This window comes from Schistocerca americana, chromosome 3 (genome assembly GCF_021461395.2).
Source record: "Schistocerca americana isolate TAMUIC-IGC-003095 chromosome 3, iqSchAmer2.1, whole genome shotgun sequence".
In the NCBI taxonomy this organism is placed as follows: Eukaryota; Metazoa; Arthropoda; class Insecta; order Orthoptera; family Acrididae; genus Schistocerca; species Schistocerca americana.
The window spans coordinates 794,110,912-794,125,990 of NC_060121.1; the positions used below are offsets into that span (position 1 = coordinate 794,110,912).

The 15,079-nt window shown below is 41.8% G+C and overlaps 1 protein-coding gene across 1 annotated transcript in view; it reads right to left on the bottom strand.

Annotated features, from left to right (window-relative positions):
* The window catches only part of LOC124606406 (sodium/hydrogen exchanger 3), a 600,846-nt gene that overhangs the window by 269,314 nt on the left and 316,453 nt on the right, over positions 1–15,079 (bottom strand). The gene's annotated exons all lie outside the window — the stretch shown is intronic.

Here is a 15,079-nt window from a genome sequence, read left to right on the forward strand (position 1 = left end):
TTGTTCTTATGTGAAAAACACAATATAAATGTTAAATTAATACTGTAACTAATCGAAAGAAATGTAGCACATGGTCAGGATGTACCAGTAAATCTATCATTATAAAATTACTACAGCAAATTAAATAGAACATATAAATAAAGCAAGTTAATTGAATCTCCGATATATGTTAGCACTAAAATTCAGGCACTAGTTGATTTGTTACAAACAAATTTAGAAATGTAATTGTTACCTGTAACATAATTAGTCAGAAAATGTTATATTAACTCGTAACTAAGTTGAAAATAGGTTCACCTTGTTCAGCACTGAGATTGTAAATTTTTAGCAATGTGTATCTCATATTCGGTTTAACTTTTAATTGTGATTTTACATAAAATTGTAATTTTCATTGTAGGTAATTGTTAACAAAAGTATAAATAGAGGTCACGCAGGTGCCTTTGGGCACTCGTTTTTTGGTTAGGGTTGCAAGCAAATGTATTGCAGACTCACTCTTTTGTTGATTGTTGTGAACTCTGTGTCGTTTGATGTCAACTTTGGGTATCTGTGATGTAACCGGTCCAGTTCACCAGGCTCGGGAGTCCTGGAAATATATTGGTGTTAAAACTGCACTGTACTTTGGAATTTATTTGGGAGTCTTCCGCAATCCTTTTCATAGGCTGCACAGCGACGAGACGAATCCAGGAATTTTACAACACCCCGAGAACTAAACAATTTTCACTGTTGGTAGAATTGACTTGAAAACAACAGCACATCGACTGGGCATTTCAGTCAAAAGTCAAAACATTTGCAACGCGGAGGTGGGAAAATATAAACATCTCAACCTGTTGGACATTTATCGCCCTCGCTTTTCGTGGAGCACAGATATATGTTGGGAGTTATACCGGAGACACGAAATCCGAGAGCAAAGATTTATTATAATGTTCTCCAACGCTGAAATCCGGCTAACGACACTATACGACACCACCCCACGGTCGACTGGTTGCGGGTTTGGCAGAGCCATCCACGCGCCCTTCCTGTCCACTTTAGTGCGATCGAGGTGGTATGTGGTCACTAAAGAGAAATTTCCGACCCGACGAAAGCTACATGCCATTCACCTGACACCCCATGTGCCCCCGTTGCGCGACTGTTGATACGGACGAACATAGATTGAACTGTGGCCCCTCACGCGAGTGCTGGAAACTGATCACGCAGATACTGGATTTCTTCCTACGCCGCCCCTAAGTTTCGATTGTACCCCTGGACCTCTTTTATTCCGACGCCGTCTATTTCCCGATGACCCGGATGAATGCAGTCAATTGGGTACAAGGAATAGCGATACTCTACATGTCCGTGACTGCGAAAAGGAAGTCCTCGATTTGTGGCAGTGCATGATCGACGAGTTCTTAGTCTTAACAAACAGAACGCAATACCGCAGCCTTTTTGTTAACTATTTGGGGTCGTCATTCATGGACCCACCACCCAGTTGGGGTGTGGCAGGTGTGAGAAGTTGACTTGCAGACATGATGTTTCCACGATTCCCCTATGCAATCAGAAACTGTCGCTGCATGTGTGCAGCGGCCCCGGACACTCCGATGGTTGATCAGTGGTGATGCCCATTGCAATGACGACCGCCTCTTACTTGCCGCCCGCTTCGATAAGGTAATCCCAGCGAGCAAGATGGCTCTATTTAGTTCACATTACCATCATAATTTTTGGTGTATGGCTCTCTTGTTTTTGTTGCGTATTATATTAAAACAAAAAAATAATAAAATAAAAAAATGTGATGGTGCCCTTCGGTGGTAGGACGAGGGAGACATCGTGGCCAGACCTCGGAATTGGGCCCCTGCCCGCCTTGCCTCCTCCAGTCTGCCACTGACTGTGCTGTGGGCGACCCGTGAAGAAAAAGTAAGCATAAAAACGAAGTTGGTAGAGCACTTGGCCGCGAAAGGTGAGGAACCCGAGCTCGAGCCTCGGTCCGGCAGACAGTTTTGTCACGAAGTTTCAATTTTATGTTGTTGTTAGTGGTAAATTTATAATACATATATGTTTTTAAATAAGTGGGGAAAAGACGTTTACGCCCTTTCCTACACCTCCCGCGCGTTTGTCAAGATCACCAAATATATACATCACTTCAAAGGCATCCTTTTTATCACTTACGTCTAATGTTATAAAATCAGCCTGATATAATACAAAAAATAATTTTCACTGTCTCCGGTATGATTTTTGAATTTAAATGTTGGAATTAATTTTTTCCGCGTAGTAAAAGATCGTGGCGTTGCCGAAAACAAATGTTATGGTTTGGTACCGTTGTCTTAAGACTGAAACTTTCTTAAGCGGTGTTCCACATTTTCGTCGTTGGTAAGACTCTTGCTAACAATAAATTTGGAAGCATGACGATCAAACAGGTCTACGTAAAGTAAAACAGCCCAATGTTACCTTTCCAGCTATCTTTTTACTTGCTCAATAATAGCCTAACAGTTCAAAGTATGTAATTTGATTGTGTAGTGGATAACAGAGCCTCCAGGAGTGCTGCCCATTTGTACAGTGTTAAATTGGAAAAAGCAGGCAATTCTTATGAATTTTTCACGTAATACCGGACAATTTCAAATCTGACTTTTTTTTTTTTTTTTGGTCATCAGTCTACTGACTGGTTTGATGCAGCCCGCCACGAATTCCTTTCCTGTGCTAACCTCTTCATCTCTGAGTAGCACTTGCAACCTACGTCCTCAATTATTTGCTTGACGTATTCCAATCTCTGTCTTCCTCTACAGTTTTTGCCCTCTACAGCTCCCTCTAGTACCATGGAAGTCATTCCCTCATGTCCTAGCAGATGTCCTATCATCCTGTTCCTTCTCCTTATCAGTGTTTTCCACATATTCCTTTCCTCTCCGATTCCTTACCTTATCAGTCCACCTAATTTTCAACATTCGTCTATAGCACCACATCTCAAATGCTTCGATTCTCTTCTGTTCCGGTTTTCCCACAGCCCATGTTTCACTACCATACAATGCAGTACTCCATACGTACATCCTCAGAAATTTCTTCCTCAAATTAAGGCCGGTATTTGATATTAGTAGACTTCTCTTGGCCAGAAATGCCTTTTTTGCCATAGCGAGTCTGCTTTTGATGTCCTCCTTGCTCCGTCCGTCATTGGTTATTTTACTGCCTAGGTAGCAGAATTCGTTAACTTCACTGACTTCGTGACCATCAATCCTGACGTTAAGTTTCTCGTTGTTCTCATTTCTACTACTTCTCATTACCTTCATCTTTCTCCGATTTACTCTCAAACCATACCTGTGTACCCATTAGACTGTTCATTCCGTTCAGCAGATCATTTAATTCTTCTTCACTTTCACTCAGGATAGCAATGTCATCAGCGAATCGTATCATTGATATCCTTTCACCTTGTATTTTAATTCCACTCCTGACCTTTCACCTTGTATTTTAATTCCACTCCTGCACCTTTCTTTTATTTCCGTCATTGCTTCCTCGATGTACAGATTGAAGAGTAGGGGCGAAAGGCTACAGCCTTGTCTTACACCCTTCTTAATATGAGCACTTCATTCATGATCATCCACTCTTATTATTCCCTCTTGGTTGTTGTACATATTGTATATGACCCGTCTTTCCCTATAGCTTACCCCTACTTTTTTCAGAATCTCGAACAGCTTGCACCATTTTATATTGTCGAACGCTTTTTCCAGGTCGACAAATCCTATGAAAGTGTCTTGATTTTTCTTTAGCCTTGCTTCCATTGTTAGCCGTAACGTCAGAATTGCCTCTCTCGTCCCTTTACTTTTCCTAAAGCCAAACTGATCGTCACCTAGCGCATTCTCAATTTTCTTTTCCATTCTTCTGTATATTATTCTTGTAAGCAGTTTCGATGCATGAGCTGTTAAGCTGATTGTGCGATAATTCTCGCACTTGTCAGCTCTTGCCGTCTTCGGAATTGTGTGGATGATGCTTTTCCGAAAGTCAGATGGTATATCGCCAGACTCATATATTCTACACACCAACGTGAATAGTCGTTTTGTTGCCACTTCCCCCAATGATTTTAGAAATTCTGATGGAATGTTATCTATCCCTTCTGCCTTATTTGACCGTAAGTCCTCCAAAGCTCTTTTAAATTCCGATTCTAATACTGGATCCCCTATCTCTTCTAAATCGACTCCTGTTTCTTCTTCTATCACATCAGACAAATCTTCACCCTCATAGAGGCTTTCAATGTATTCTTTCCACCTATCTGCTCCCTCCTCTGCATTTAACAGCGGAATTCCCGTTGCACTCTCAATGTTACCACCGTTGCTTTTAATGTCACCAAAGGTTGTTTTGACTTTCCTGTATGCTGAGTCTGTCCTTCCGACAATCATATCTTTTTCGATATCTTCACATTTTTCCTGCAGCCATTTCGTCTTAGCTTCCCTGCACTTCCTATTTATTTCATTCCTCAGCGACTTGTATTTCTGTATTCCTGATTTTCCCGGAACATGTTTGTTCTTCCTCCTTTCATCAATCAACTGAAGTATTTCTTCTGTTACCCATGGTTTCTTCCCCAGCTACCTTCTTTGCACCTATGTTTTCCTTCCCAACTTCTGTGATGGCCCTTTTTAGAGATGTCCATTCCTCTTCAACTGTACTGCCTACTGCGCTATTCCTTATTGCTGTATTTATAGCTTTACAGAACTTCAAACGTATCTCGTCATTCCTTAGTACTTCCGTATCCCACTTCTTTGCGTATTGATTCTTCCTGACTAATGTCTTGAACTTCAGCCTACTCTTCATCACTACTATATTGTGATCTGAGTCTATATCTGCTCCTGGGTACGCCTTACAATCCAGTATCTGATTTCGGAATCTCTGTCTGATCATGATATAATCTAATTGAAATCTTCCCGTATCTCCCGGCCTTTTCCAAGTATACCTCCACCTCTTGTGATTCTTGAACGGGGTATTCGCTATTACTAGCTGAAACTTGTTACAGAACTCAATTAGTCTTTCTCCTCTTTCATTCCTAGTCCCAAGTCCATATTCTCCTGTAACCTTTTCTTCTACTCCTTCCCCTACAACTGCATTCCAGTCGCCCATGACTATTCAGATTTGCGCCCCACTTTACATACTGCATTACCCTTTCAATATCCTCATACACTTTCTCTATCTGTTCATCTTCAGCTTGCGACGTCGGCATGTATACCAGAACTATCGTTGTCGGTGTTGGTCTGCTGTTGATTCTGATTAGAACAACCCGGTCACTGAACTGTTCACAGTAACACACCCTCTGCCCTACCTTCCTATTCATAACGAATCCTACACCTGTTCTACCATTTTCTGCTATTGTTGATATTACCCGATACTCATCTGACCAGAAATCCTTGTCTTCCTTCCACTTCACTTCACTGCCCCCACTATATCTAGATTGAGCCTTTGCATTTCCCTTTTCAGATTTTGTAATTTCCCTACCACGTTCAAGCTTCTGACATTCCACGCCCCGACTCGTAGAACGTTATCCTTTCGTTGATTATTCCATCTTTTTCTCATGGTAACCTCCCCCTTGGCAGTCCCCTCCCGGAGATCCCAATGGGGGACTATTCCGGAATCTTTTGCCAATGGAGAGATCATCAAGACACTTCTTCAATTACAGGCCACATGTCCTGTGGATACACGTTACGTGTCTTTAATACAGTGGTTTCCATTGCCTTCTGCATCCTCATGTCGTTGATTATTGCTGATTCTTCCGCCTTTAGGGGCAATTTCCCACCCCTAGAACAAGAGAGTGCCCTGAACCTCTATCCGCTCCTCCGCCCTCTTTGACAAGGCCGTTGGCAGAATGAGGCTGACTTCTTATGCCGGAAGTCTTCGGCCGTCAATGCTGATTATTTATCAAAATTTAGGCAGTGGCGGGGATCGAACCCGGGACAGAAGACGTTTTGATTATGATTCAAAGACGCTACGCCTAGACCACGGGTATAGAGAAAACAGCTTTTGAGATTGTTTCCCTTACCTGCAGGAAATTCATGTGTCCACAAACTTTTTTTTTAATTTTCAGGCCCCCTATACTCAAAACTCTTCACTGCACATCAAATAATATGACAAACAAAACGACAGAAACCGAGTATTTCATCTTAATATTTTCAAAATCTGTCGTAAACGTAACAAAAAAGCGAATAAATACTGGCTGATTGGACGTACTTAAGTAATAAATAATATAGTGTGAACCAAAGTTGATCGCATCTGTACTTATCAAAAGCGAGGTACCCACGAAATGTTCTAGGTATGCTTCAAAGTGTCGAGCCTCTCGAAGTACAAGTCGTAATACTGTGCGTGCACTACAGCGAGACTTTGCTCTTCTTTCTTTTGTCCGGAGCTGAGGTCACTGCAAGCCAACAACGCACCAGGCCCTCACGGTATTTCTATTAGACTTTGCTTTCCGCATACTGGAATCAAACTATTTCCTCGCTCATAATTATCTGTAAACACTGTTCGTGACACTGAATGTCTGGACAGATGTGTACCTGACTCCGATATATGAACAGGGTAGCGTAACCAACTTCACAGAATTACATGTCCATACCCATAATACTGATCTGATGCAAGATTTTTGTGAATTTCTTATAGAACACTACAACCTACCTGAAGGAAAAGAACTACCTTTCGAGGAATCAGACAGTCCAGGAAACATCATTTTCACACAGACGCGCGCGCGCGCACACACACACACACACACACACACACACACACACACACACATACACGCGCGCGCGCGCGCACGCACTTGCGCATACAGAAAATGTCATATAAGAAGAAGAGGCAGCTGAACAGATCCGTACATCCAAACTCGCGAAGGGCGCTGGACACTGTGCTTGATTATCAACTGACAATCAACATACGCCATTTCACAATATGTTATTAGAATGAGGAGATTTCGACCAACAGTAGGATATAATGGACAACGAATCTTCAACAGAAACGATACCAACATCGAGCGTCCCAGGGTAAGTGTACTACAACCGCTAATGTCCGCAAGGTACACGGTGGGCCATAAATCAATCGTTAAATATGCGTTTGGTACAGTAATACTAAACACATCAAAATACAAATTCATTATCAACATAAAAAAGTACATGTAGAGATCAGTGAACCTACAAAAGATGCTCAAAGTGTTTTCCCTACTGTTTTAACCAAATATTGCTTCTTTGCAAAACTGATTTACAAGTTTTTGTTCCAAATCTTTCGTAACTGTAGAGTTTCAAATTTTGATTGGTTCATTCCTTCAAAGCTCAACGTCAAGAATCTTGACGGATTAAACCTCATGTATTAGTATACCCCAGACTCAAAAATTCATGGGGATCGTGGAAGAAACTGAATAGTAATTCCCTCATCTAAATTTTCATTTAGGAGGTCTCTCGCAATATTTCCTCAATGCTTGATCTTGTGACCATATGAATTTTTCCTTAACTATATCAGATGTTCAAAAAGTAGACTATTTTCCAGTTCTAACTACATTTCTTGAAGTATATCTATGTAATTTACAGAAATGACAGTATCATTAAAAATTACAACCCGATTAACCCACCGCTGAAAATCCCAGTTCATACATTCATGCCAGGAGTGTTTAACTCTTGGAGTAGTAGAATCCAGTAGACATAGCTATGTTGGTTCACTCTGTTCGTCACATTAAAGTCGCTTTCTTGCTCTAAAGAATGCTTTTGTAAAACTTGGGGTCGGTTTCTTGTCGGATTGTGCACTAGTCGCAGAATTCCATACGCCTGGCCAGATGCTCTTCATTTAAGACTCGAAGTAAAAAAGTTCTACATAGTCTCATCAGAAGATTTATTCAGTAACTGCACAAAACATAACAACAAACTATACAACCTCAAACTGCCTGTGTCAACTGACATACGGGTACAACGCACTAGTTAAAGTCACAATTAACTACCGATAAGACAGGCAAAACAAAGTCCAAGGATTGGTAGTGACAACTGATTTATGGTCTTCAGTCCTGAGATTGGTTTGATGCAGCTCTCCCTGTAAAGCTGCATGCCCTCGGGAAAATTACGGCCCTTGCTTTCAGCCGTTCGCAGTACCAGCACAGGAAGGCCGTCTTCGTTAGTGTTGCAAGGCCGGATCAGTCAATCATCCAGACTGTTGCCCCTGCAACTACTGAAAAGGCTGCTGCCCCTCTTCAGGAACCACACGTTTGTCTGGCCTCTCAACAGATACCCCTCCGTTGTGGTTGCACCTACGGTACAGCTATCTGTATCGTTGAGGCACGTAAGCCTCCCAACCAAGGTCTATGGTTCATGGGCGGGGGAGGGGGGGGGCATATAGGGTATATCATAATTAATAGTGAAAATTAACAGGGCTGTAAACGAGGCAAGAAGAAAATGAGTTCGCAAAATAATTACGATTGTGTAATTCCGTTCCTCCAATGAATTCAATAAAAAACATAGTCCTAGTTAGTACCATGTAAACTTTTCGAATACAGTCGTAGTTAATACAACGTAAACTTTTCGAATGTAGTCCTAGTTAGTACAATACAATGTAAACGTTTCGATAGAGTCCTCATCAAATTGGTCTCCAATTCATGCGCGGATTCAGGATTCAGTTCCGTAAAGCGGCGCCGGAGCCGGGAACGGATGTCAAAGAGGTTAGCTTTACTTTGTCAGAGCAGAGTCAGAGTCAGAGTGTGTTAGTAGTGGTTATGTTCTTGGTTTGGAATCAACGGAAGATGGGCTGCCCTGACGAGGAGGTAGCACTATTACGAGACATTTTTGTAATATGAGGCTTAAAGACATATTAACCAGAAGGATAATACACTAAAGAGCCAAAAAAACTGGTACATCTGCCCAATTCGTGTATGGCCCCAGTGATCATGCAAAGTGCCGCTACACGGCGTGGCATTGACTCGACTAATGTCTCAAGAAGTGCTAGAGGGAACTGACACCATGAATCCTTCAGGGCTCCCCATAAATCAGTAAGACTGCGCCGGGGTGGATATCTGTCCTGAACAGCACGTTGCAAGGCATCCCAGATATGCTCAAGAATGTTCATATCTCGCGCATTTTGGTGGACAGAGGGAGTGTTTGAACTCAGATGAGTGTTCCTGGAGCCACTCTGTAGCAATTTTCGACTTGTGAGGTGTCGCATTGTTCTGCTGGAACTGTCAAAGTCCGTCGGAATGCACAATGGACTTGAATGGATGCAGGTGATCAGACAGGATGCTTACGTACGTCTCACCTGTCAGAGTCTTATCGATACTTATCAGGGGTCCCATATCACTCCAACTGCACACGCCCCATACCATTACAGAGCCTCCACCAGCTTGAACAGCTCCCTGCTGACATGCAGGGTACATGGATTCATGAGGTTGTCTCCATACCCGTACACGTCCATCCGCTCCAAACAATTTGAAACGAGACTTGTCCGACCAGGCAACATGTTTCCAGTCATCAACAGTTCACTGTCGGTGTTGACGGGCCCAGGTGAGGCAGAAAGCTTTGTGTTGTGCAGTAATCAAGGGTACACGAGTAGGCCCTACGTCTTTGACTCCGAAAGCCCATATCGATGATTTTTCGTTCAATGGTTCGCATGCTGACACTTGTTGACTGCCCAGCAAATATATCTGCAGCAGCTTGCGGAAGGATTGCACTTCTGTCACGTTGAACGATTCTCTTCAGTCGTCGTAGGTCCCGTTCTTGCAGGATCTTTTCCCGGCCGCAGCGATGTCGGAGATTTGATTTTTTTTTTTTTTTACCGGAATCCTGATATTCACGGTACACTCGTGAAATGGTCATAAGGGAAAATACCCAGTTCATCGCTACCTCGGAGATGCTGTGCCGCATCGCTCATGCGCCGACTGTAACACCACGTTGAAGCTCACTTAAAACTTGATAACCTGCCATTGTAGCAGCAGTAACAGATCTAACAACTGCGCTAAACACTTTTTGTCTCATATAGCCGTTGCCGACAGCTGCGCCGTATTCTACCTGTTTACATGTCTCTGTATTTGAATATGCATGCCTGTAGCAGTTTCTTTGGCGCTTCAGTGTAAATGAGAAAAGGTAGCATTTAAAGGTAACGTGGTTTGCTATATCTGTAATTACTTAGTATTCTGATTGTTATAACAGTGCTTGGTTTAGATTTTATGCAAGATTTTTGTAATGAAGTTATATGGTTTTGTCTTTCACTGCAGTGACAAATGCTAAAGAGACATTTTGCGAATTAGTTCCTGTGTGAGAAGTGTGGAAAATTGTATTGTTGCTAAGTCATAATGAAGCTCAGTTATAGCCGGAAGTGTCTATTCAGTTATTTCTTTGTCGGTGAGATTAGCACCTGATTTTTCATTTGCGTTCATGGCTTTATTTGAATGCACATTCGCACTGTATATCGTGAATTGTGTGGTGAGTAGCATTTTTGAGGATTGATGAAATCCCGTCTCACATTTCACATTGAGAGTACGGTGACATAAACTTAATATTGGCAGTCAGATCATTATTTTTATAAAAAACAAGGTTGCAGAGCAGACGAGGGGTCTATTGTGCACATGTAAACAATGAATTTCATTATCGTTGTAGATCATATTCGGAGACAAGCACAGCAACCGTGTCAGTGGATTTACGATCAGTATACGTTTGGAGGTTTAATGCCAGTGAAATATTTTATGGAAGTGCTGCACTGTGATTTCAAACAGATTTAACAAATAAAGAAAGAAGCATTTTATTCAGTGATCATTTGTTGCGTAATTACGGTAACAGTTCTGGTACAGCAATTGTTTTCTGAACTAACAAAGATTTTCAACATTTAGGGCCAACATTTAACGCAATGTGTCCGCCCCGGTAGCTGAGTGGTCAGCGTGACAGACTGTCAATCCCAAGGGCCCGGGTTCGATTCCCGGCTGGGTCGGAAATTTTCTCCGCTCAGGGACTGGGTGTTGTGTTGTCCTAATCATCATCATTTCATCCTCATCGACACGCAGGTCGCTGAAGTGGCGTCAAATCGAAAGACCTGCTCCAGGCGAACTGTCTACCCGACGGGAGGCCCTAGCCACACGACATTTCCATTTTCCAACGCAATGTAATTTTGTTACTGATTCAGACAACGTACGTAAATTTTATTGAAAACAGATTTATTTCTCGCAGTCGTATTGTTTGATCGAAAAGTTGCCCTGCATTTGATATCGTGTAGCGTGAGCTTTACACATTTCTATCCCAAATAAGCATCATATATTTTCAGCCAACATTTCTCAGTTATTCAGTTTTGCATATTTTACCGTCTAACTTCATAGTTATACGAGTATTAAACCATTTTAAAGAATACTTGCAACTGTACCGAAAATCAATCTTACGGGAAGCGAATGGAAGATTTAGATTTGTTGTGAAGGTATTGAGAAAGTACAGTATATCGTAAACAAAACAGTACACAGGGCGCTAGAGGGACCAGCTATCAAGTGTTTGGGGGACATTTCAACTAGGCATCGCAGTAGGCATCAAACGAACGCACGGACGAGGAGCTGCGATCGTAACACGTCAGTACACCTCGTTCGATAATGCCATAGAGATGCTCAGTAAACGTACATGAGAATAGTTGGAAGAATGGCGAGGTTATCCTCGCCAAGCACCGTTACATACATTTATAGAACCGGTTGTCGGGGAAGACAGTACAACAATTTCTCTGCTTTCATGCTACAAAGCGCGTAAATGCTATTGGAGTAAGAACAGTGGGCGGTGCGTGCTAAGGCACGCAAGCAGACACATTTACCTTTGTTTATGTCGTTTATATTGGTAAGACAGTACCTTTCGTCACGCACTCTACAAAAAACAATGATTTGAGGAATAAACACGTGAATGCTGATGTAGCCTTCAGCCCTACACTACCAGGCCGAAGTGGGAAATACAGCAGTAAATGTTATGTTTTTCTCGAGAACTAAAAATATTTCAGTTGTTCCGGTACACGTCTCCAGTCCAGATGTCTAAAAAGCTGGAATCGCAGGACGCAGTCCGAAAGTTCCTTTCTGTCAAGTACAGAATGGAGGCAGTTTCCTACTGTAAGTGGAGTGTCTGAAACGTGATGTGGTTGTCTCAGATACAGCCTCGACGAAACAGTTGGCGGAACGCGGCTTTCCCAAGTGGCAGTGGCGCTTAAACCGTCCTTCCAAGATATAAACTTAATAGTCAGTTCATTTATTATGACAACGCTACATCATATCGGCCAAATCTTTTGCGTTCATTATTTTGCAGCAGCAGGCTCCGAAGTTTGTAATCATTCTCCATATAGTATTGATTTTGGCTCATCCCACTTCGCTTCTTTTCTGCTATAGAAGTCTATCTCCGCTGAAAGGACAACTTCCTGCGGACGTTGAACTGTTATAGCATTAGGTAATAAAGTCGTTCGTTTTCGGTAAGACGCTTGGAAAAAGAAAACGGACAGACAGACAGAGAAAGAGAGTGAAATAAAAAAGATAAGTGGAGGGGTATCAAAGGTGAAAGAGAGCAAATGAAAATAATGCGATCTGTGTTAAAAAATTAATAAACAGGCTCTATTGCGACGTGCATTAACTGTTGTTGTTGTTGTGGTCTTCAGTCCTGAGACTGGTTTGATGCAGCTCTCCATGCTACTCTATGCCGTGCAAGCTTCTTCATCTCCCAGTACCTACAGCAACCTACATCCTTCTGAATCTGCTTAGTTTATTCATCACTTGGTCTCCCTCTACGATTTTTACCCTCCACGCTGCCCTCCAATATTAAATTGGTGATCCCCTGATGCCTCAGAACATGTCCTACCAACCGATCCCTTCTTCTAGTCAAGTTGTGCCACAAACTTCTCTTCTCCCCAATCCTCTTCAATACTTCCTTATTAGTTATGTGATCTACCCATTTAATCTTCAGCATTCTTCTGTAGCACCACATTTCGAATGCTTCTATTCTCTTCTTGTCCAAACTATTTATCGTCCATGTTTCACTTCCATACATGGCTACACTCCATACAAATACTTTCAAAAATGACTTCCTGACACTTAAATCTATACTGGATGTTAACAAATTTCTCTTCTTCAGAAACGATTTCCTTGCCATTGCCAGTCTACATTTTATATCCTCTCTACTTCGACCATCATCAGTTATTTTGCTCCCCAAATAGCAAAACTCCTTTACTACTTTAAGTGTCTCATTTCCTAATCTGATTCCCTCAGCATCATCCGACTTTATTCGACTACATTCCATTATCCTCGTTTTGCTTTTGTTGATGTTCATCTTATATCCTCCTTTCAAGACACTATCCATTCCGTTCAACTGCTCTTCAAAGTCCTTTGCTGTCTCTGACAGAATTACAATGTCATCGGCGAACCTCAAAGTTTTTATTTCTTCTCCATGGATTTTAATACCTACTCCGAATTTTTCTTTTGTTTCCTTCACTGCTTGCTCAATATGCAGATTGAATAACATCGGGGAGAGACTACAACCCTGTCTCACTCCCTTCCCAACCACTGCTTCCTTTTCATACCCCTCGACCCTTATAACTGCCATCTGGTTTCTGTATAAATTGTAAATAGCCTGTCGTTCCCTGTATTTTACCCCTGCCACCTTCAGAATTTGAAAGAGAGTATTCCAGTCAACATTGTCAAAAGCTTTCTCTAAGTCTACAAATGCTAGAAACGTAGGTTTGCCCTTCCTTAATCTAGCTTCTAAGATAAGTCGTAGGGTCAGTATTGCCTCACGTGTTCCAACATTTCTACGAAATCCAAACTGATCTTCCCCGAGGTCGGCCTATACGAGTTTTTCCAATCGTCTGTAAAGAATTCGCGTTAGTATTTTGCAGCTGTGACTTATTAAACTGATAGTTCGGTAATTTTTACATCTGTCAACACCTGCTTTCTTTGGGATTGGAATTATTATATTCTTCTTGAAGTCTGAGGGTATTTCGCCTGTTTCATACATCTTGCTCACCAGATGGTAGAGTTTTGTCAGGACTGGCTCTCCCAAGGCCGTCAGTAGCTCTAATGGAATGTTGTCTACTCCGGGGGCCTTGTTTCGACTCAGGTCTTTCAGTACTCTGTCAAACTCTTCACGCAGTATCGTATCTCCCATTTCATCTTCATCTACATCCTCTTTCATTTCCATAATATTGTCCTCAAGTACATCGCCCTTGTATAGACCCTCTATATACTCCTTCCACCTTTCTGCTTTCCCTTCTTTGCTTAGAACTGGGTTTCCATCTGAGCTCTTGATATTCATGCAAGTGGTTCTCTTATCTCCAAAGGTCTCTTTAATTTTCCTGTAGGCAGTATCTCTCTTACCCCTACTGATACTCGCTTCTACATCCTTACATTTGTCTTCTAGCCATCCCTGCTTAGCAATTTTGCACTTCCTGTCGATCTCATTTTTGATACGTTTGTATTCCTTTTTGCCTGCTTCATTTACTGCATTTTTATATTTTCTCCTTTCATCAATTAAATTCAATATATCTTCTGTTACCCAAGAATTTCTACTAGCCCTTGTCTTTTTACCTACTTGATCCTCTGCTGCCTTCACTACTTCATCCCTCAGAGTTACCCGTTTTTCTTCTACTGTATTTCTTTCCCCCATTCCTGTCAATTGTTCCCTTATGCTCTCCCTGAAACTCTGTACAACCTCTGGTTTAGTCAGTTTATCCTGGTCCCATCTCCTTAAATTCCCACCTTTTCGCAGTTTCTTCAGTTTTAATCTACAGATCATAACCAATAGATTGTGGTCAGAGGCCACATCTGCTCCTGGAAATGTCTTACAATTTAAAACCTGGTTCCTATATCTCTGTCTTACCATTATATAATCTATCTGATACCTTTTAGTATCTCCAGGATTCTTCCATGTATACAACCTTCTTTTATGGTTTTTGAACCAAGTGTTAGCTATGATTAACTTATGCTCTGTGCAAAATTCTACCAGGCGGCTTCCTCTTTCATTTCTTAGCCCTAATCCATATTCACCTACTACATTTCCTTCTCTCCCTTTTCCTACTACCGAATTCCAGTCACCCATGACTATTAAATTTTCGTCACCCTTCACTATCTGAATAATTTCTTTTATTTCATCATACATTTGTCCAATTTCTTCATCATCTGCAGAGCTAG